Source organism: Macaca nemestrina, chromosome 14 (assembly GCF_043159975.1).
Source record: "Macaca nemestrina isolate mMacNem1 chromosome 14, mMacNem.hap1, whole genome shotgun sequence".
NCBI lineage: Eukaryota > Metazoa > Chordata > Mammalia > Primates > Cercopithecidae > Macaca > Macaca nemestrina.
Window position 1 is genome coordinate 101498123 of NC_092138.1, and position 23101 is coordinate 101521223.

Here is a 23101-nt window from a genome sequence, read left to right on the forward strand (position 1 = left end):
CCAATTCCACAAGAACTGTCTTAGCGAAAGGCTTCTTGAGGGGAAAGCTGAAACTCTGTGAGATGATTTCACAGAACACAAAGAAGTTTCTCAGAAAGCATCTTTCTCTTTGTTATCGGAGGATATTTCCTTTGGCCCTATAGTCTTCAAAGGGATCCGAAATATCTTTTCTCAGATTCCACAGAAATAAGGCTAGCAAAGAGATCCACGAAATACAGATGTAACTCTGTGAGATGAATTAACAGAACACTAAGCAGATTCTCAGGAAGCTTCTTTCCAGATTTCATCTGAGGATATTTCCTTTTTCACCATAGCCCTCTATGGGCTTCCAAATATCACTTTGCCAATTCCACAAGAACTGTCTTAGCGAAAGGCTTCTTGAAGGGAAAGCTTTAACTCTGTGAGATGATTTCACAGAACACAAAGAAGTTTCTCAGAAAGCTTCTTTCTCTTTGTTATCGGAGGATATTTCCTTTGGCCCTATAGTCTTCAACGGGATCCGAAATATCTGTTCTCAGATTCCACAGAAATAAAGCTCGCAAAGAGATCCACGAAATACAGATATAACTCTGTGAGTGGAAGTCACACTAACAGAGCAGTTTCTCAGGAAGCTTCTTTCCAGATTTTATCTGAGGATATTTCCTTTGTCACCACAGCCCTCTATGGGCTTCCAAATATCACTTTGCCAATTCCACAAGAACTGTCTTAGCGAAAGGCTTCTTGAGGGGAAAGCTGTAACTCTGTGAGATGATTTCAGAGAACACAAAGAAGTTTCTCAGAAAGCTTCTTTCTCTTTGTTATCGGAGGATATTTCCTTTGTGCCTATAGTCTTCAAAGGGATACGAAATATCTGTTCTCAGATTCCACAGAAATAAGGCTAGCAAAGAGATCCACGAAATACAGATGTAACTCTGTGAGATGAATTAACAGAACACTAAGCAGTTTCTCAGGAAGCTTCTTTCCAGATTTCATCTGAGGATATTTCCTTTTTCACCATAGCCCTCTATGGGCTTCCAAATATCACTTTTCCAATTCCACAAGAACTGTCTTAGCGAAAGGCTTCTTGAGGGGAAAGCTGTAACTCTGTGAGATGATTTCACAGAACACAAAGAAGTCTCTCAGAAATCTTCTTTCTCTTTGTTATCAGAGTATGTTTCCTTTGGCCCTAGAGTCTTCAAAGGGATCCGAAATATCTTTTCTCAGATTCCACAGAAATAAGGCTAGCAAAGAGATCCACGAAATACAAATGTAACACTGTGAGATGAATTAACAGAGCACTAAGCAGTTTCTCAGGAAGCTTCTTTCTAGATTTCATCTGAGGATATTTCCTTTTTCACCATAGCCCTCTATGGGCTTCCATATATCACTTTGTCAATTCCACAAGAACTGTCTTAGCGAAAGGCTTCTTGAGGGGAAAGCTGTACCTCTGTGAGATGATTTCAGAGAACACAAAGAAGATTCTCAGAAAGCTTCTTTCTCTTTGTTATCGGAGGATATTTCCTTTGGCCCTATAGTCTTCAAAGGGATCCGAAATATCTGTTCTCAGATTCCACAGAAATAAGGCTAGCAAAGAGATCCACGACATACAGATGTAACTCTGTGAGATGAATTAACAGAACACTAAGCTGTTTCTCAGAAAGCTTCTTTCCAGATTTCATCTGAGGATATTACCTTTTTCACCGTAGCCCTCTATGGGCTTCCAAATATCACTTTGCCAATTCCACAAGAACTGTCTTAGCAAAAGGCTTCTTGAGGTGAAAGCTGTAACTCTGTGAGATGATTTTACAGAACACAAAGAAGTTTCTCAGAAAGCTTCTTTCTCTTTGTTACCGGAGGATATTTCCTTTGGCCCTATAGTCTTCAAAGGGATCCGAAATATCTGTTCTCAGATTCCACAGAAATAAGGCTAGCAAAGAGATCCACGAAATACAGATGTAACTCTGTGAGATGAATTAACAGAACACTAAGCAGTTTCTCAGGAGGCTTCTTTCCAGATTTCATCTGAGGATATTTCCGTTTTCACAATAGCCCTCTAAGGGCTTCCAAATATCACTTTGCCAATTCCACAAGAACTGTCTTAGCAAAAGGCTTCTTGAGGGGAAAGCTGTAACTCTGTGAGATGATTTCACAGAACACAAGGATGTTTCTCATAAACCTTGATTCTCTTTGTTATCGGAGGATATTTCCTTTGGCACTATAGTCTTCAAAGGGATCCGAAATATCTGTTCTCAGATTCCACAGAAATAAGGCTAGCAAAGAGATCCACGAAATACAGATGTAACTCTGTGAGATGAATTAACAGAGCACTAAGCAGTTTCTCAGGAAGCTTCTTTCTAGATTTCATCTGAGGATATTTCCTTTTTCACCATAGCCCTCTAAGGGCTTCCAAATATCACTTTGCCAATTCCACAAGCACTGTCTTAGCGAAAGGCTTCTTGAGGGGAAAGCTGTAACTCTGTGAGATAATTTCACAGAACACAAAGAAGTTTCTCAGAAAGCTTCTTTCTCTTTGTTATCAGAGGATATTTCCTTTGGCCCTATAGTCTTCAAAGGGATCCGAAATATCTGTTCTCAGATTCCACAGAAATAAGGCTAGCAAAGAGATCCACGAAATACAGATGTAACTCTGTGAGATGAATTTACAGAAAACTAAGCAGTTCCTCAAGAAGCTTCTTTCCAGATTTCATCTGAGGATATTTCCTTTGTCACCATAGGCCACTATGGGCTTCCAAATATCACTTTGCCAATTCCACAAGAACTGTCTTAGCGAAAGGCTTCTTGAGGGGAAAGCTGAAACTCTGTGAGATGATTTCACAGAACACAAAGAAGTTTCTCAGAAAGCATCTTTCTCTTTGTTATCGGAGGATATTTCCTTTGGCCCTATAGTCTTCAAAGGGATCCGAAATATCTTTTCTCAGATTCCACAGAAAAAAGGCTAGCAAAGAGATCCACGAAATACAGATGTAACTCTGTGAGATGAATTAACAGAACACTAAGCAGATTCTCAGGAAGCTTCTTTCCAGATTTCATCTGAGGATATATCCTTTTTCACCATAGCCCTCTATGGGCTTCCAAATATCACTTTGCCAATTCCACAAGAACTGTCTTAGCGAAAGGCTTCTTGAAGGGAAAGCTTTAACTCTGTGAGATGATTTCACAGAACACAAAGAAGTTTCTCAGAAAGCTTCTTTCTCTTTGTTATCGGAGGATATTTCCTTTGGCCCTATAGTCTTCAACGGGATCCGAAATATCTGTTCTCAGATTCCACAGAAATAAAGCTCGCAAAGAGATCCACGAAATACAGATATAACTCTGTGAGTGGAAGTCACACTAACAGAGCAGTTTCTCAGGAAGCTTCTTTCCAGATTTTATCTGAGGATATTTCCTTTGTCACCACAGCCCTCTATGGGCTTCCAAATATCACTTTGCCAATTCCACAAGAACTGTCTTAGCGAAAGGCTTCTTGAGGGGAAAGCTGTAACTCTGTGAGATGACTTCACAGAACACAAAGAAATTTCTCAGAAAACTTCTTTCTCTTTGTTATCGGAGGATATTTCCTTTGGCCCAATAACCTTCAAAGGGATCCGAAATATCTGTTCTCAGATTCCACAGAAATAAGGCTAGCAAAGAGATCCACGAAATACAGATGTAACTCTGCGAGATGAATTAACAGAGCACTAAGCAGTTTCTCAGGAAGCTTCTTTCTAGATTTCATCTGAGGATATTTCCTTTTTCACCATAGCCCTCTACAGGCTTCCAAATATCACTTTGCCAATTCCACAAGAACTGTCTTAGCGAAAGGCTTCTTGAGGGGAAAGCTGTAACTCTGTGAGATGATTTTACAGAACACAAAGAAGTTTCTCAGAAAGCTTCTTTCTCTTTGTTATCAGAGGATATTTCCTTTGGCCCTATAGTCTTCAAAGGGATCCGAATTATCTGTTCTCAGATTCCACAGAAAGAAGGCTAGCAAAGAGATCCACGAAATACAGATGTAACTCTGTGACATGAATTAATAGAGCACTAAGCAGTTTCTCAGGAAGCTTCTTTCTAGATTTCATCTTAGGATATTTCCTTTTTCACCATAGCCCTCTATGGGCTTCCAAATATCACTTTGCCAATTCCACAAGAAATGTCTTAGGGAAAGGCTTCTTGAGGGGAAAGCTGTAACTCTGTGAAATGATTTCAAAGAACACAAAGAAGTTTCTCAGAAAGCTTCTTTCTCTTTTTTATCAGAGGATATTTACTTTGGCCCTATAGTTTTCAAAGGGATCCGAAATATCTGTTCTCAGATTCCACAGAAATAAGGCTAGCAAAGAGATCCACGAAATACAGATGTAACTCTGTGAGTGGAAGTCACACATCACAGAGCAGTTTCTCAGGAAGGTTCTTTACAGATTTTATCTGAGGATATTTCCTTTGTCACCATAGCCCTCTATGGGCTTCCAAATATCACTTTGCCAATTCCAAAGAACTGTCTTCGCGAAAGGCTTCTTGAGGGGAAAGCTGTAACTCTCTGAGATGATTTCACAGAACACAAAGAAGTTTCTCAGAAAGCTTCTTTCTCTTTGTTATCGGAGGACATTTCCTTTGGCCCTATAGTCTTCAAAGGGATCCGAAATATCTGTTCTCAGATTCCACAGAAATAAGGCTAGCAAAGAGATCCACGAAATACAGATGAAACTCTGTGAGTGGAAGTCACACATCACAGAGCAGTTTCTCAGGAAGCTTCTTTCCAGATTTTATCTGAGGATATTTCCTTTGTCACCATAGCCCTGTATGGGCTTCCAAATATCACTTTGCCAATTCCACAAGAACTGTCTTAGCGAAAGGCTTCTTGAGGGGAAAGCTGTAACTCTGTGAGATGATTTCACAGAACACAAAGAAGTTTCTCAGAAAGCTTCTTTCTCTTTGTTATCAGAGGATATTTCCTTTGGCCCTATAGTCTTCAAAGGGATCCGAAATATCTGTTCTCAGATTCCACAGAAATAAGGCTAGCAAAGAGATCCACGAAATACAGATGTAACTCTGCGAGATGAATTAACAGAGCACTAAGCAGTTTCTCAGGAAGCTTCCTTCTAGATTTCATCTGAGGATATTTCCTTTTTCACCATAGCCCTCTAAGGGCTTCCACATATCACTTTGCCAATTCCACAACAACTGTCTTAGCGAAAGGCTTCTTGAGGGGAAAGCTGTAACTCTGTGAGATGATTTCACAGAACACAAAGAATTTTCTCAGAAAGCTTCTTTCTCTTTGTTATCGGAGGATATTTCCTTTGGCCCTATAGTCTTCAAAGGGATCCGAAATATCTGTTCTCAGATTCCACAGAAATAAGGCTAGCAAAGAGATCCACGAAATACAGATGAAACTCTGTGAGATGAATTTACAGAACACTAAGCAGTTTCTCAGGAAGCTTCTTTCCAGATTTCATCTGAGGATATTTCCTTTGTCACCATAGTCCACTATGGGCTTCCAAATATCACTTTGCCAATTCCACAAGAACTGTCTTAGCGAAAGGCTTCTTGAGGAGAAAGCTGAAACTCTGTGAGATGATTTCACAGAACACAAGGAAGTTTCTCAGAAAGCATCTTTCTCTTTGTTATCGGAGGATATTTCCTTTGGCCCTATAGTCTTCAAAGGGATCCGAAATATCTGTTCTCAGATTCCACAGAAATAAGGCTAGCAAAGAGATCCACGAAATACAGATGTAACTCTGTGAGATGAATTAACAGAACACTAAGCAGTTTCTCAGGAAGCTTCTTTCCAGATTTCATCTGAGGATATTTCCTTTTTCACCATAGCCCTCTCTGAGCTTCCAAATATCACTTTGCCAATTCCACAACAACTGTCTTAGCGAAAGCCTTCTTGAGGGGAAAGCTGTAACTCTGTGAGATGATTTCACAGAACACAAAGAAGTTTCTCAGAAAGCTTCTTTCTCTTTGTTATCGGAGGATATTTCCTTTGGCCCTATAGTCTTCTAAGGGATCCGAAATATCTGTTCTCAGATTCCACAGAAATAACGCGAGCAAAGAGATCCACGAAATACAGATGTAACTCTGTGAGATGAATTAACAGAGCACTAAGCAGTTTCTCAGGAAGCTTCTTTCCAGATTTCATCTGAGGATATTTCCTTTTTCACCATAGCCCTCTATGGGCTTCCAAATATCACTTTGCCAATTCCACAAGCACTGTCTTAGCGAAAGGCTTCTTGAGGGGAAAGCTGTAACTCTGTGAGATGATTTCACAGAACACAAGGAAGTTTCTCAGAAAGCTTCTTGCTCTTTGTTATCAGAGGATACTTCCTTTGGCCCTATAGTCTTCAATGGGATCCGAAATATCTGTTCTCAGATTCCACAGACAGAAGGCTAGCAAAGAGATCCAAGAAATACAGATGTAACTCTGTGAGTGGAAGTCACACATCACAGAGCAGTTTCTCAGGAAGCTTCTTTCCAGATTTTATCTGAGGATATTTCCTTTGTCACCATACCCCTCTATGGCCTTCCTAATATCACTTTGCCAATTCCACAAGAACTGTCTTAGCGAAAGGCTTCTTGAGGGGAACGCTGTAACTCTGTGAGATGATTTCACAGAACACAAAGAAGTTTCTCAGAAAGCTTCTTTCTCTTTGTTATCGTAGGATATTTCCTTTGGCCCCATAATCTTCAAAGGGATCCGAAATATCTGTTCTCAGATTCAACAGAAATAAGGCTAGCAAAGAGATCCACGAAATACAGATGTAACTCTGTGAGTGGAAGTCACACATCACAGAGCAGTTTCTCAGGAAGCTTCTTTCCAGATTTTATCTGAGGATATTTCCTTTGTCACCATAGCCCTCTATGGGCTTCCAAATATCACTTTGCCAATTCCAAAACAACTGTCTTAGCGAAAGGCTTCTTGAGGGGAAAGCTGTAACTCTGTGAGATGATTTCACAGAACACAAAGAAGTTTCTCAGAAAGCTTCTTTCTCTTTGTTATCGGAGGATATTTCCTTTGTCCCTATAGTCTTCAAAGGGATCCGAAATATCTGTTCTCAGATTCCACAGAAATAAGGCTAGCAAAGAGATCCACGAAATACAGATGTAACACTGTGAGATGAATTGACAGAGCACTAAGCAGTTTCTCATGATGCCTCTTTCCAGATTTCATCTGAGGATATTTCCTTTTTCACCATAGCCCTCTATGGGCCTCCAAATATCACTTTGCCGATTCCTCAAGAACTGTCTTAGCGAAAGGCTTCTTGAGGGGAAAGCTGTAACTCTGTGAGATGATTTCAGAGAACACAAAGAAGTTTCTCAGAAAGCTTCTTTCTCTTTGTTATCGGAGGATATTTCCTTTGTGCCTATAGTCTTCAAAGGGATCCGAAATATCTGTTCTCAGATTCCACAGAAATAAGGCTAGCAAAGAGATCCACGAAATACAGATGTAACTCTGTGAGATGAATTAACAGAACACTAAGCAGTTTCTCAGGAAGCTTCTTTCCAGATTTCATCTGAGGATATTTCCTTTCTCACCATAGCCCTCTATGGGCTTCCAAATATCACTTTGCCAATTCCACAAGCACTGTCTTAGCGAAAGGCTTCTTGAGGGGAAAGCTGTAACTCTGTGAGATGATTTCACAGAACACAAGGAAGTTTCTCAGAAAGCTTCTTGCTCTTTGTTATCAGAGGATACTTCCTTTGGCCCTATAGTCTTCAATGGGATCCGAAATATCTGTTCTCAGATTCCACAGAAAGAAGGCTAGCAAAGAGATCCAAGAAATACAGATGTAACTCTGTGAGTGGAAGTCACACATCACAGAGCAGTTTCTCAGGAAGCTTCTTTCCAGATTTTATCTGAGGATATTTCCTTTGTCACCATACCCCTCTATGGCCTTCCTAATATCACTTTGCCAATTCCACAAGAACTGTCTTAGCGAAAGGCTTCTTGAGGGGAACGCTGTAACTCTGTGAGATGATTTCACAGAACACAAAGAAGTTTCTCAGAAAGCTTCTTTCTCTTTGTTATCGTAGGATATTTCCTTTGGCCCCATAATCTTCAAAGGGATCCGAAATATCTGTTCTCAGATTCAACAGAAATAAGGCTAGCAAAGAGATCCACGAAATACAGATGTAACTCTGTGAGTGGAAGTCACACATCACAGAGCAGTTTCTCAGGAAGCTTCTTTCCAGATTTTATCTGAGGATATTTCCTTTGTCACCATAGCCCTCTATGGGCTTCCAAATATCACTTTGCCAATTCCAAAACAACTGTCTTAGCGAAAGGCTTCTTGAGGGGAAAGCTGTAACTCTGTGAGATGATTTCACAGAACACAAAGAAGTTTCTCAGAAAGCTTCTTTCTCTTTGTTATCGGAGGATATTTCCTTTGTCCCTATAGTCTTCAAAGGGATCCGAAATATCTGTTCTCAGATTCCACAGAAATAAGGCTAGCAAAGAGATCCACGAAATACAGATGTAACACTGTGAGATGAATTGACAGAGCACTAAGCAGTTTCTCATGATGCCTCTTTCCAGATTTCATCTGAGGATATTTCCTTTTTCACCATAGCCCTCTATGGGCCTCCAAATATCACTTTGCCGATTCCTCAAGAACTGTCTTAGCGAAAGGCTTCTTGAGGGGAAAGCTGTAACTCTGTGAGATGATTTCAGAGAACACAAAGAAGTTTCTCAGAAAGCTTCTTTCTCTTTGTTATCGGAGGATATTTCCTTTGTGCCTATAGTCTTCAAAGGGATACGAAATATCTGTTCTCAGATTCCACAGAAATAAGGCTAGCAAAGAGATCCACGAAATACAGATGTAACTCTGTGAGATGAATTAACAGAACACTAAGCAGTTTCTCAGGAAGCTTCTTTCCAGATTTCATCTGAGGATATTTCCTTTTTCACCATAGCCCTCTATGGGCTTCCAAATATCACTTTTCCAATTCCACAAGAACTGTCTTAGCGAAAGGCTTCTTGAGGGGAAAGCTGTAACTCTGTGAGATGATTTCACAGAACACAAAGAAGTCTCTCAGAAATCTTCTTTCTCTTTGTTATCAGAGTATATTTCCTTTGGCCCTACAGTCTTCAAAGGGATCCGAAATATCTTTTCTCAGATTCCACAGAAATAAGGCTAGCAAAGAGATCCACGAAATACAGATGCAACTCTGTGAGATGAATTTACAGAACACTAAGCAGTTTCTCAGGAAGTTTCTTTCTAGATTTCATCTGAGGATATTTCTTTTTTCACCATAGCCCTCTATGGGCTTCCAAATATCACTTTGCCAATTCCACAAGAAATGTCTTAGAGAAAGGCTTCTTGAGGGGAAAGCTGTAACTCTGTGAGACGATTTCAAAGAAAAAAGAAGTTTCTCAGAAAGCTTCTTTCTCTTTGTTATCAGAGGATATTTCCTTTGGCCCTATAGTTTTCAAAGGGATCCGAAATATCTGTTCTCAGATTCCACACAAATAAGGCTAGCAAAGAGATCCACGAAATACAGATGTAACTCTGTGAGTGGAAGTCACACATCACAGAGCAGTTTCTCAGGAAGCTTCTTTCCAGATTTCATCTGAGGATATTTCCTTTTTCACCATAGCCCTCTATGGGCTTCCAAATATTACTTTGCCAATTCCACAAGAACTGTCTTAGGGAAAGGCTTCTTGAGGGGAAAGATGTAACTCTGTGAGATGATTTCACAGAACACAAGGAAGTTTCTCAGAAACCTTCATTCTCTTTGTTATCGGAGGATATTTCCTTTGGCCCTATAGTCTTCAAAGGGATCCGAAATATCTGTTCTCAGATTCCACAGAAATAAGGCTAGCAAAGAGATCCACGAAATACAAATGTAACACTGTGAGATGAATTAACAGAGCACTAAGCAGTTTCTCAGGAAGCTTCTTTCTAGATTTCATCTGAGGATATTTCCTTTTTCACCATAGCCCTCTATGGGCTTCCAAATCTCACTTTGTCAATTCCACAAGAACTGTCTAAGCGAAAGGCTTCTTGAGGGGAAAGCTGTAACTCTGTGAGATGATTTCAGAGAACACAAAGAAGATTCACAGAAAGCTTCTTTCTCTTTGTTATCGGAGGATATTTCCTTTGTCCCTATAGTCTTAAAAGGGATCCGAAATATCTGTTCTCAGATTCCACAGAAATAAGACTAGCAAAGAGATCCACGACATACAGACGTAACTCTGTGAGATGAATTAACAGAACACTAAGCTGTTTCTCAGAAAACTTCTTTCCAGATTTCATCTGAGGATATTACCTTTTTCACCGTAGCCCTCTATGGGCTTCCAAATATCACTTTGCCAATTCAACAAGAACTGTCTTAGAAAAAGGCTTCTTGAGGTGAAAGCTGTAACGCTGTGAGATGATTTTACAGAAAACAAAGAAGTTTCTCAGAAAGCTTCTTTCTCTTTGTTACCGGAGGATATTTCCTTTGGCCCTATAGTCTTCAAAGGGATCCGAAATATCTGTTCTCAGATTCCACAGAAATAAGGCTAGCAAAGAGATCCACGAAATACAGATGTAACTCTGTGAGATGAATTAACAGAACACTAAGCAGTTTCTCAGGAAGCTTCTATCCAGATTTCATCTGAGGATATTTCCTTTTTCACCATAGCCCTCTATGGGCTTCCAAATATCACTTTGCCAATTCCACAAGAACTGTCTTAGCGAAAGGCTTCTTGAGGGGAAAGCTGTAACTCTGAGAGATGATTTCACAGAACACAAGGAAGTTTCTCATAAACCTTCATTCTCCTTGTTATCGGAGGATATTTCCTTTGGCCCTATAGTCTTCAAAGGGATCCGAAATATCTGTTCTCAGATTCCACAGAAATAAGGCTAGCAAAGAGATCCACGAATTACAGATGTAACTCTGTGAGATGAATTAACAGAGCACTAAGCAGTTTCTCAGGAAGCTTCTTTCTAGATTTCATCTGAGGATATTTCCTTTTTCACCATAGCCCTCTATGGGCTTCCAAATATCACTTTGCCAATTCCACAAGAACTGTCTTAGCGAAAGGCTTCTTGAGGGGAAAGCTGTAACTCTGTGAGATGATTTCACAGAACACAAAGAAGTTTCTCAGAAAGCTTCTTTCTCTTTGTTATCAGAGGATATTTCCTTTGGCCCTATAGTCTTCAAAGGGATCCGAAATATCTGTCCTCAGATTCCACAGAAATAAGGCTAACAAAGAGATCCACGAAATACAGATGTAACTCTGTGAGATGAACTTACAGAAAACTAAGCAGTTTCTCAAGAAGCTTCTTTCCAGATTTCATCTGAGGATATTTCCTTTGTCACCATAAGCCACTATGGGCTTCCAAATATCACTTTGCCAATTCCACAAGAACTGTCTTAACGAAAGGCTTCTTGAGGGAAAAGCTGAAACTCTGTGAGATGATTTCACAGAACACAAAGAAGTTTCTCAGAAAGCATCTTTCTCTTTGTTATCGGAGGATATTTCCTTTGGCCCTATAGTCTTCAAAGGGATCCGAAATATCTTTTCTCAGATTCCACAGAAATAAGGCTAGCAAAGAGATCCACGAAATACAGATGTAACTCTGTGAGATGAATTAAGAGAACACTAAGCAGTTTCTCAGGAAGCTTCTTTCCAGATTTCATCTGAGGATATTTTCTTTTTCACCATAGCCCTCTATGGGCTTCCAAATATCACTTTGCCAATTCCACAACAACTGTCTTAGCGAAAGGCTTCTTGAAGGGAAGGCTGTAACTCTGTGAGATGATTTCACAGAACACAAAGAAGTTTCTCAGAAAGCTTCTTTCTCTTTGTTATCGGAGGATATTTCCTTTGGCCCTATAGTCTTCAAAGGGTTCCGAAATATCTGTTCTCAGATTCCACAGAAATAACGCGAGCAAAGAGATCCAGGAAATACAGATGTAACTCTGTGAGATGAATTAACAGAGCACTAAGCAGTTTCTCAGGAAGCTTCTTTCCAGATTTCATGTGAGGATATTTCCTTTTTCACCATAGCCCTCTATGGGCTTCCAAATATCACTTTGCCAATTCCACAAGCACTGTCTTAGCGAAAGGCTTCTTGAGGGGAAAGCTGTAACTCTGTGAGATGATTTCACAGAACACAAGGAAGTTTCTCAGAAAGCTTCGTGCTCTTTGTTATCAGAGGATACTTCCTTTGGCCCTATAGTCTTCAACGGGATCCGAAATATCTGTTCTCAGATTCCACAGAAATAAAGCTAGCAAAGAGATCCACGAAATACAGATGTAACTCTGTGAGTGGAAGTCACACATCACAGAGCAGTTTCTCAGGAAGCTTCTTTCCAGATTTTATCTGAGGATATTTCCTTTGTCACCATAGCCCTCTATGGGCTTCCAAATATCACTTTGCCAATTCCACAAGAACTGTCTTAGCGAAAGGCTTCTTGAGGGGAAAGCTGTAACTCTGTGAGATGATTTCAAAGAAAAAAGAAGTTTCTCAGAAAGCTTCTTTCTCTTTGTTATCAGAGGATATTTCCTTTGGCCCTATAGTTTTCAAAGGGATCCGAAATATCTGTTCTCATATTCCACACAAATAAGGCTAGCAAAGAGATCCACGAAATACAGATGTAACTCTGTGAGTGGAAGTCACACATCACAGAGCAGTTTCTCAGGAAGCTTCTTTCCAGATTTCATCTGAGGATATTTCCTTTTTCACCATAGCCCTCTATGGGCTTCCAAATATTACTTTGCCAATTCCACAAGAAATGTCTTAGGGAAAGGCTTCTTGAGGGGAAAGATGTAACTCTGTGAGATGATTTCACAGAACACAAGGAAGTTTCTCAGAAACCTTCATTCTCTTTGTTATCGGAGGATATTTCCTTTGGCCCTATAGTCTTCAAAGGGATCCGAAATATCTGTTCTCAGATTCCACAGAAATAAGGCTAGCAAAGAGATCCACGAAATACAAATGTAACACTGTGAGATGAATTAACAGAGCACTAAGCAGTTTCTCAGGAAGCTTCTTTCTAGATTTCATCTGAGGATATTTCCTTTTTCACCATAGCCCTCTATGGGCTTCCAAATCTCACTTTGTCAATTCCACAAGAACTGTCTAAGCGAAAGGCTTCTTGAGGGGAAAGCTGTAACTCTGTGAGATGATTTCAGAGAACACAAAGAAGATTCACAGAAAGCTTCTTTCTCTTTGTTATCGGAGGATATTTCCTTTGTCCCTATAGTCTTAAAAGGGATCCGAAATATCTGTTCTCAGATTCCACAGAAATAGGACTAGCAAAGAGATCCACGACATACAGACGTAACTCTGTGAGATGAATTAACAGAACACTAAGCTGTTTCTCAGAAAACGTCTTTCCAGATTTCATCTGAGGATATTACCTTTTTCACCGTAGCCCTCTATGGGCTTCCAAATATCACTTTGCCAATTCAACAAGAACTGTCTTAGAAAAAGGCTTCTTGAGGTGAAAGCTGTAACGCTGTGAGATGATTTTACAGAAAACAAAGAAGTTTCTCAGAAAGCTTCTTTCTCTTTGTTACCGGAGGATATTTCCTTTGGCCCTATAGTCTTCAAAGGGATCCGAAATATCTGTTCTCAGATTCCACAGAAATAAGGCTAGCAAAGAGATCCACGAAATACAGATGTAACTCTGTGAGATGAATTAACAGAACACTAAGCAGTTTCTCAGGAAGCTTCTATCCAGATTTCATCTGAGGATATTTCCTTTTTCACCATAGCCCTCTATGGGCTTCCAAATATCACTTTGCCAATTCCACAAGAACTGTCTTAGCGAAAGGCTTCTTGAGGGGAAAGCTGTAACTCTGAGAGATGATTTCACAGAACACAAGGAAGTTTCTCATAAACCTTCATTCTCCTTGTTATCGGAGGATATTTCCTTTGGCCCTATAGTCTTCAAAGGGATCCGAAATATCTGTTCTCAGATTCCACAGAAATAAGGCTAGCAAAGAGATCCACGAAATACAGATGTAACTCTGTGAGATGAATTAACAGAGCACTAAGCAGTTTCTCAGGAAGCTTCTTTCTAGATTTCATCTGAGGATATTTCCTTTTTCACCATAGCCCTCTATGGGCTTCCAAATATCACTTTGCCAATTCCACAAGAACTGTCTTAGCGAAAGGCTTCTTGAGGGGAAAGCTGTAACTCTGTGAGATGATTTCACAGAACACAAAGAAGTTTCTCAGAAAGCTTCTTTCTCTTTGTTATCAGAGGATATTTCCTTTGGCCCTATAGTCTTCAAAGGGATCCGAAATATCTGTCCTCAGATTCCACAGAAATAAGGCTAACAAAGAGATCCACGAAATACAGATGTAACTCTGTGAGATGAACTTACAGAAAACTAAGCAGTTTCTCAAGAAGCTTCTTTCCAGATTTCATCTGAGGATATTTCCTTTGTCACCATAAGCCACTATGGGCTTCCAAATATCACTTTGCCAATTCCACAAGAACTGTCTTAACGAAAGGCTTCTTGAGGGAAAAGCTGAAACTCTGTGAGATGATTTCACAGAACACAAAGAAGTTTCTCAGAAAGCATCTTTCTCTTTGTTATCGGAGGATATTTCCTTTGGCCCTATAGTCTTCAAAGGGATCCGAAATATCTTTTCTCAGATTCCACAGAAATAAGGCTAGCAAAGAGATCCACGAAATACAGATGTAACTCTGTGAGATGAATTAAGAGAACACTAAGCAGTTTCTCAGGAAGCTTCTTTCCAGATTTCATCTGAGGATATTTTCTTTTTCACCATAGCCCTCTATGGGCTTCCAAATATCACTTTGCCAATTCCACAACAACTGTCTTAGCGAAAGGCTTCTTGAAGGGAAGGCTGTAACTCTGTGAGATGATTTCACAGAACACAAAGAAGTTTCTCAGAAAGCTTCTTTCTCTTTGTTATCGGAGGATATTTCCTTTGGCCCTATAGTCTTCAAAGGGTTCCGAAATATCTGTTCTCAGATTCCACAGAAATAACGCGAGCAAAGAGATCCAGGAAATACAGATGTAACTCTGTGAGATGAATTAACAGAGCACTAAGCAGTTTCTCAGGAAGCTTCTTTCCAGATTTCATGTGAGGATATTTCCTTTTTCACCATAGCCCTCTATGGGCTTCCAAATATCACTTTGCCAATTCCACAAGCACTGTCTTAGCGAAAGGCTTCTTGAGGGGAAAGCTGTAACTCTGTGAGATGATTTCACAGAACACAAGGAAGTTTCTCAGAAAGCTTCGTGCTCTTTGTTATCAGAGGATACTTCCTTTGGCCCTATAGTCTTCAACGGGATCCGAAATATCTGTTCTCAGATTCCACAGAAATAAAGCTAGCAAAGAGATCCACGAAATACAGATGTAACTCTGTGAGTGGAAGTCACACATCACAGAGCAGTTTCTCAGGAAGCTTCTTTACAGATTTTATCTGAGGATATTTCCTTTGTCACCATAGCCCTCTATGGGCTTCCAAATATCACTTTGCCAATTCCACAAGAACTGTCTTAGCGAAAGGCTTCTTGAGGGGAAAGCTGTAACTCTGTGAGATGATTTCAAAGAAAAAAGAAGTTTCTCAGAAAGCTTCTTTCTCTTTGTTATCAGAGGATATTTCCTTTGGCCCTATAGTTTTCAAAGGGATCCGAAATATCTGTTCTCATATTCCACACAAATAAGGCTAGCAAAGAGATCCACGAAATACAGATGTAACTCTGTGAGTGGAAGTCACACATCACAGAGCAGTTTCTCAGGAAGCTTCTTTCCAGGTTTTATCTGAGGATATTTCCTTTGTCACCATAGCCCTCTATGGGCTTCCAAATATCACTTTTCCAATTCCACAAGAACTGTCTTAGCGAAAGGCTTCTTGAGGGGAAAGCTGTATCTCTGTGAGATGATTTCACAGAACACAAAGAAGTTTTTCAGAAAGCTTCTTTCTCTTGGTTATCGGAGGATATTTCCTTTGGCCCTATAGTCTTCAAAGGGATCCGAAATATCTTTTCTCAGATTCCACAGAAATAAGGCTAGCAAAGAGATCCAAGAAATACAGATGTAACACTGTGAGATGAATTAACAGAGCACCAAGCAGTTTCTCAGGATTCTTCTTTCCAGATTTCATCTGAGGATATTTCCTTTTTCACCATAGCCCTCTATGGGCTTCCAAATATCACTTTGCCAATTCCACAAGAACTGTCTTAGCGAAAGGTTTCTTGAGGGGAAAGCTGTAACTCTGTGAGATGATTTCAGAGAACACAAAGAAGTTTTTCAGAAAGTTTCTTTCTCTTTGTTATCGGAGGATATTTCCTTTGGGCCTATAGTCTTCAAAGGGATCCGAAATATCTGTTCTCAGATTCCACGGAAATAAGGCTAGCAAAGAGATCCACGAAATACAGATGTAACTCTGTGAGATAAATTAACAGAACCCTAAGCAGTTTCTCAGGAAGCTTCTTTCCAGATTTCATCTGAGGATATTTCCTTTTTCACCATAGCCCTCTATGGGCTTCCAAATATCACTTTGCCAATTCCACAAGCACTGTCTTAGCGAAAAGCTTCTTGAGGGGAAAGCTGTAACTCTGTGAGATGATATCACAGAACACAAAGAAGTTTCTCAGAAAGCTTCTTTCTCTTTGTTATCAGAGGATATTTCCTTTGGCCCTATAGTCTTCAAAGGGATCCGAAATATCTGTTCTCAGATTCCACAGAAATAAGGCTAGCAAAGAGATCCACGAAATACAGATGTAACTCTGTGAGATGAATTAACAGAGCACTAAGCAGTTTCTCAGGAAGCTTCTTTCTAGATTTCATCTGAGGATATTTCCTTTTTCACCATTGCCCTCTATGGGCTTCCAAATATCACTTTGCCAATTCCACAAGAAATGTCTTAAGGAAAGGCTTCTTGAGGGGAAAGCTGTAACTCTGTGAGATGATTTCAAAGAACACAAAGAAGTTTCTCAGAAAGCTTCTTTCTCTTTGTTATCAGAGGATATTTCCTTTGGCCCTATAGTTTTCAAAGGGATCCGAAATATCTGTTCTCAGATTCCACAGAAATAAGGCTGGCAAAGAGATCCACGAAATACAGATGTAACTCTGTGAGTGGAAGTCACACATCACAGAGCAGTTTCTCAGGAAGCTTCTTTCCAGATTTTATCTGAGGATATTTTCTTTGTCACCATAGCCCTCTATGGGCTTCCAAATATCACTTTGCCAATTCCACAAGAACTGTCTTAGCGAAAGGCTTCTTGAGGGGAAAGGTGTAACTCTGTTAGATGATTTCACAGAACACAAAGAAGTTTCTCAGAAAGCTTCTTTCTCTTGGTTATCGGAGGGTATTTCCTTTGGCCCTATAGTCTTCAAAGGGATCCGAAATATCTGTTCTCAGATTCCACAAAAATAAGGCTAGCAAAGAGATCCACGAAATACAGATGTAACACTGTGAGATGAATTAACAGAGCTCCAAGCAGTTTCTCAGGATTCTTCTTTCCAGATTTCATCTGAGGATATTTCCTTTTTCACCATAGCCCTCTATGGGCTTCCAAATATCACTTTGCCAATTCCACAAGAACTGTCTTAGCGAAAGGCTTCTTGAGGGGAAAGCTATAACTCTGTGAGATGATTTCAGAGAACACAAAGAAGTTTCTCAGAAAGTTTCTTTCTCTTTGTTATCGGAGGATATTTCCTTTGGGCCTATAGTCTTCAAAGGGATCCGAAATATCTGTTCTCAGATTCCACGGAAATAAGGCTAGCAAAGAGATCCACGAAATACAGATGTAACTCTGTGAGATGAATTAACAGAGCACTAAGCAGTTTCTCAGGAGGCTTCTTTCTAGATTTCATCTGAGGATATTTCCTTTTTCACCATAGCCCTCTATGGGCTTCAAAATATCACTTTGCCAATTCCACAAGAACTGTCTTAGGGAAAGGCTTCTTGAGGGGAAAGCTGTAACTCTGTGAGATGATTTCACAGAACACAAAGAAGTTTCTCAGAAAGCTTCTTTCTCTTTGTTATCGGAGGATATTTCCTTTGGCCCTATAGTCTTCAAAGGGATCCGAAATATCTGTTCTCAGATTCCACAGAAATAAGGCTAGCAAAGAGACCCACGAAATACAGATGTAACTCTGTGAGATGAATTAACAGAACACTAAGCAGTTTCTCAGGAAGCTTCTTTCCAGATTTCATCTTAGGATATTTCCTTTGTCACCATAGCCCACTATGGGCTTCCAAATATCACTTTGCCAATTCCACAAGAACTGTCTTAGCGAAAGGCTTCTTGAGGGGAAAGCTGTAACGATGTGAGATGATTTCACAGAACACAAAGAAGTTTCTCAGAAAGCTTCTTTCTCTTTGTTATCGGAGGATATTTCCTTTGGCACTATAGTCTTCAAAGGCATCCGAAATATCTGTTCTCAGATTCCACAGAAATAAGGCTAGCAAAGAGATCCACGAAATACAGATGTAACTCTGTGAGATGAATTAACAGAACACTAAGCAGTTTCTCAGGAAGCTTCTTTCCAGATTTCATCTGAGGATATTTCCTTTTTCACCATAGCCCTCTAAGGGCTTCCAAATATCACTTTGCCAATTCCACAAGAACTGTCTTAGGGAAAGGCTTCTTGAGGGGAAAGCTGTAACTCTGTGAGATGATTTCAAAGAACACAAAGAAGTTTCTCAGAAAGCTTCTTTCTCTTTGTTATCAGAGGATATTTCCTTTGGCCCTATAGTCTTCAAAGGGATCCGAAATATCTGTTTCAGATTCCACAGAAATAAGGCTAGCAAATAGATCCACGAAATACAGATGTAACTCTGTGAGATGAATTTACAGAACACTAAGCAGTTTCTCAGGAAGCTTCTTTCTAGATTTTATCTGAGGATATTTCCTTTTTCACCATAGCCCTCTATGGGCTTCCAAATATCACTTTGCCAATTCCACAAGAACTGTCTTAGCGAAAGACTTCTTGAGGGGAAAGCTGTAACTCTGTGAGATGATTTCAAAGAAAAAAGAAGTTTCTCAGAAAGCTTCTTTCTCTTTGTTATCAGAGGATATTTCCTTTGGCCCTATAGTTTTCAAAGGGATCCGAAATATCTGTTCTCATATTCCACACAAATAAGGCTAGCAAAGAGATCCACGAAATACAGATGTAACTCTGTGAGTGGAAGTCACACATCACAGAGCAGTTTCTCAGGAAGCTTCTTTCCAGGTTTTATCTGAGGATATTTCCTTTGTCACCATAGCCCTCTATGGGCTTCCAAATATCACTTTTCCAATTCCACAAGAACTGTCTTAGCGAAAGGCTTCTTGAGGGGAAAGCTGTATCTCTGTGAGATGATTTCACAGAACACAAAGAAGTTTTTCAGAAAGCTTCTTTCTCTTGGTTATCGGAGGATATTTCCTTTGGCCCTATAGTCTTCAAAGGGATCCGAAATATCTGTTCTCAGATTCCACAGAAATAAGGCTAGCAAAGAGATCCAAGAAATACAGATGTAACACTGTGAGATGAATTAACAGAGCACCAAGCAGTTTCTCAGGATTCTTCTTTCCAGATTTCATCTGAGGATATTTCCTTTTTCACCATAGCCCTCTACGGGCTTCCAAATATCACTTTGCCAATTCCACAAGAACTGTCTTAGCGAAAGGTTTCTTGAGGGGAAAGCTGTAACTCTGTGAGATGATTTCAGAGAACACAAAGAAGTTTTTCAGAAAGTTTCTTTCTCTTTGTTATCGGAGGATATTTCCTTTGGGCCTATAGTCTTCAAAGGGATCCGAAATATCTGTTCTCAGATTCCACGGAAATAAGGCTAGCAAAGAGATCCACGAAATACAGATGTAACTCTGTGAGATAAATTAACAGAACCCTAAGCAGTTTCTCAGGAAGCTTCTTTCCAGATTTCATCTGAGGATATTTCCTTTTTCACCATAGCCCTCTATGGGCTTCCAAATATCACTTTGCCAATTCCACAAGCACTGTCTTTGCGAAAAGCTTCTTGAGGGGAAAGCTGTAACTCTGTGAGATGATATCACAGAACACAAAGAAGTTTCTCAGAAAGCTTCTTTCTCTTTGTTATCAGAGGATATTTCCTTTGGCCCTATAGTCTTCAAAGGGATCCGAAATATCTGTTCTCAGATTCCACAGAAATAAGGCTAGCAAAGAGATCCACGAAATACAGATGTAACTCTGTGAGATGAATTAACAGAGCACTAAGCAGTTTCTCAGGAAGCTTCTTTCTAGATTTCATCTGAGGATATTTCCTTTTTCACCATAGCCCTCTATGGGCTTCCAAATATCACTTTGCCAATTCCACAAGAAATGTCTTAAGGAAAGGCTTCTTGAGGGGAAAGCTGTAACTCTGTGAGATGATTTCAAAGAACACAAAGAAGTTTCTCAGAAAGCTTCTTTCTCTTTGTTATCAGAGGATATTTCCTTTGGCCCTATAGTTTTCAAAGGGATCCGAAATATCTGTTCTAAGATTCCACAGAAATAAGGCTGGCAAAGAGATCCACGAAATACAGATGTAACTCTGTGAGTGGAAGTCACACATCACAGAGCAGTTTCTCAGGAAGCTTCTTTCCAGATTTTATCTGAGGATATTTCCTTTGTCACCATAGCCCTCTATGGGCTTCCAAATATCACTTTGCCAATTCCACAAGAACTGTCTTAGCGAAAGGCTTCTTGAGGGGAAAGGTGTAACTCTGTTAGATGATTTCACAGAACACAAAGAAGTTTCTCAGAAAGCTTCTTTCTCTTGGTTATCGGAGGGTATTTCCTTTGGCCCTATAGTCTTCAAAGGGATCCGAAATATCTGTTCTCAGATTCCACAAAAATAAGGCTAGCAAAGAGATCCACGAAATACAGATGTAACACTGTGAGATGAATTAACAGAGCTCCAAGCAGTTTCTCAGGATTCTTCTTTCCAGATTTCATCTGAGGATATTTCCTTTTTCACCATAGCCCTCTATGGGCTTCCAAATATCACTTTGCCAATTCCACAAGAACTGTCTTAGCGAAAGGCTTCTTGAGGGGAAAGCTATAACTCTGTGAGATGATTTCAGAGAACACAAAGAAGTTTCTCAGAAAGTTTCTTTCTCTTTGTTATCGGAGGATATTTCCTTTGGGCCTATAGTCTTCAAAGGGATCCGAAATATCTGTTCTCAGATTCCACGGAAATAAGGCTAGCAAAGAGATCCACGAAATACAGATGTAACTCTGTGAGATGAATTAACAGAGCACTAAGCAGTTTCTCAGGAGGCTTCTTTCTAGATTTCATCTGAGGATATTTCCTTTTTCACCATAGCCCTCTATGGGCTTCAAAATATCACTTTGCCAATTCCACAAGAACTGTCTTAGGGAAAGGCTTCTTGAGGGGAAAGCTGTAACTCTGTGAGATGATTTCACAGAACACAAAGAAGTTTCTCAGAAAGCTTCTTTCTCTTTGTTATCGGAGGATATTTCCTTTGGCCCTATAGTCTTCAAAGGGATCCGAAATATCTGTTCTCAGATTCCACAGAAATAAGGCTAGCAAAGAGACCCACGAAATACAGATGTAACTCTGTGAGATGAATTAACAGAACACTAAGCAGTTTCTCAGGAAGCTTCTTTCCAGATTTCATCTTAGGATATTTCCTTTGTCACCATAGCCCACTATGGGCTTCCAAATATCACTTTGCCAATTCCACAAGAACTGTCTTAGCGAAAGGCTTCTTGAGGGGAAAGCTGTAACGATGTGAGATGATTTCACAGAACACAAAGAAGTTTCTCAGAAAGCTTCTTTCTCTTTGTTATCGGAGGATATTTCCTTTGGCACTATAGTCTTCAAAGGCATCCGAAATATCTGTTCTCAGATTCCACAGAAATAAGGCTAGCAAAGAGATCCACGAAATACAGATGTAACTCTGTGAGATGAATTAACAGAACACTAAGCAGTTTCTCAGGAAGCTTCTTTCCAGATTTCATCTGAGGCTATTTCCTTTTTCACCATAGCCCTCTAAGGGCTTCCAAATATCACTTTGCCAATTCCACAAGAACTGTCTTAGGGAAAGGCTTCTTGAGGGGAAAGCTGTAACTCTGTGAGATGATTTCAAAGAACACAAAGAAGTTTCTCAGAAAGCTTCTTTCTCTTTGTTATCAGAGGATATTTCCTTTGGCCCTATAGTCTTCAAAGGGATCCGAAATATCTGTTTCAGATTCCACAGAAATAAGGCTAGCAAATAGATCCACGAAATACAGATGTAACTCTGTGAGATGAATTTACAGAACACTAAGCAGTTTCTCAGGAAGCTTCTTTCTAGATTTTATCTGAGGATATTTCCTTTTTCACCATAGCCCTCTATGGGCTTCCAAATATCACTTTGCCAATTCCACAAGAACTGTCTTAGCGAAAGACTTCTTGAGGGGAAAGCTGTAACTCTGTGAGATGATTTCAAAGAAAAAAGAAGTTTCTCAGAAAGCTTCTTTCTCTTTGTTATCAGAGGATATTTCCTTTGGCCCTATAGTTTTCAAAGGGATCCGAAATATCTGTTCTCATATTCCACACAAATAAGGCTAGCAAAGAGATCCACGAAATACAGATGTAACTCTGTGAGTGGAAGTCACACATCACAGAGCAGTTTCTCAGGAAGCTTCTTTCCAGGTTTTATCTGAGGATATTTCCTTTGTCACCATAGCCCTCTATGGGCTTCCAAATATCACTTTTCCAATTCCACAAGAACTGTCTTAGCGAAAGGCTTCTTGAGGGGAAAGCTGTATCTCTGTGAGATGATTTCACAGAACACAAAGAAGTTTTTCAGAAAGCTTCTTTCTCTTGGTTATCGGAGGATATTTCCTTTGGCCCTATAGTCTTCAAAGGGATCCGAAATATCTGTTCTCAGATTCCACAGAAATAAGGCTAGCAAAGAGATCCAAGAAATACAGATGTAACACTGTGAGATGAATTAACAGAGCACCAAGCAGTTTCTCAGGATTCTTCTTTCCAGATTTCATCTGAGGATATTTCCTTTTTCACCATAGCCCTCTACGGGCTTCCAAATATCACTTTGCCAATTCCACAAGAACTGTCTTAGCGAAAGGTTTCTTGAGGGGAAAGCTGTAACTCTGTGAGATGATTTCAGAGAACACAAAGAAGTTTTTCAGAAAGTTTCTTTCTCTTTGTTATCGGAGGATATTTCCTTTGG